Raw genomic sequence first — 756 nt, 5'->3', positions numbered from 1 at the left:
TGAACTCAAGGGATTCCCCCAGCCTTGGACTTAAGAGTACTAGGATTACAGATGTGAGCCTCCTTGACTGGCCCTTGATAGTCTAATACAGTCTGGTTTTGGAAACCACTCTTTTCTGTTAGAACAATAAAACTGTTTAATCTGAGCAGCAAATCAGAGATTGCTGAGGGCAATACTCCTTGTAATCAAACTTTTCAGGGATCAAGCATATCTGGGGTTCACCTGAAGACTCTGGTAGCCTATGACAGGTTTCCTGGGCTTGATGCCCAAACAATGAACTGCCGGCCTCTCCCAGTTTTCCCAGCACACAAGGCAGAGTTCTGAAATTACACCTGAGGTGAAAGCTTGAACAAAGCCCTGGCTTAGGGGGAAAAGGAAGAAGAAACTTGAATCTTGTTTCTCCCTTTCTTTTGCTGGTGAAATTAAAAACCAAAAGGGCTGAGGATGGGGATGAGGGAATGAGGGACAAAGGGGTAGGAAGACCTAAGGAAGACCTGCAAAGAACAAGAGCTCCCAAAGGGAGAATGGAGGGGCCAGACAGATGTTTTTCTCTGGGACAGAAAGCCATCTACATTCTGCCCTTGACATCATCTTCTGCCTGAGCCTACAGTTTTCCAGCCTAGCCCTGCTTTAACAGATTCCACATTCTAAACTTATCCAGAAGGCCCTACCTAGACTTCAGGCAACATTCAGAAACTCTCATGTGATCTTCAAGTGTAAAAGAGAGAAGCTGGGGAGCTGGGGGAGGAAGATGGT

The sequence above is a fragment of the Otolemur garnettii genome, unplaced genomic scaffold, assembly GCF_000181295.1.
Source record: "Otolemur garnettii isolate 467f Iridium unplaced genomic scaffold, OtoGar3 scaffold00325, whole genome shotgun sequence".
NCBI classification, from domain to species: domain Eukaryota; kingdom Metazoa; phylum Chordata; class Mammalia; order Primates; family Galagidae; genus Otolemur; species Otolemur garnettii.
This window is presented reverse-complemented; position numbering follows the sequence as displayed.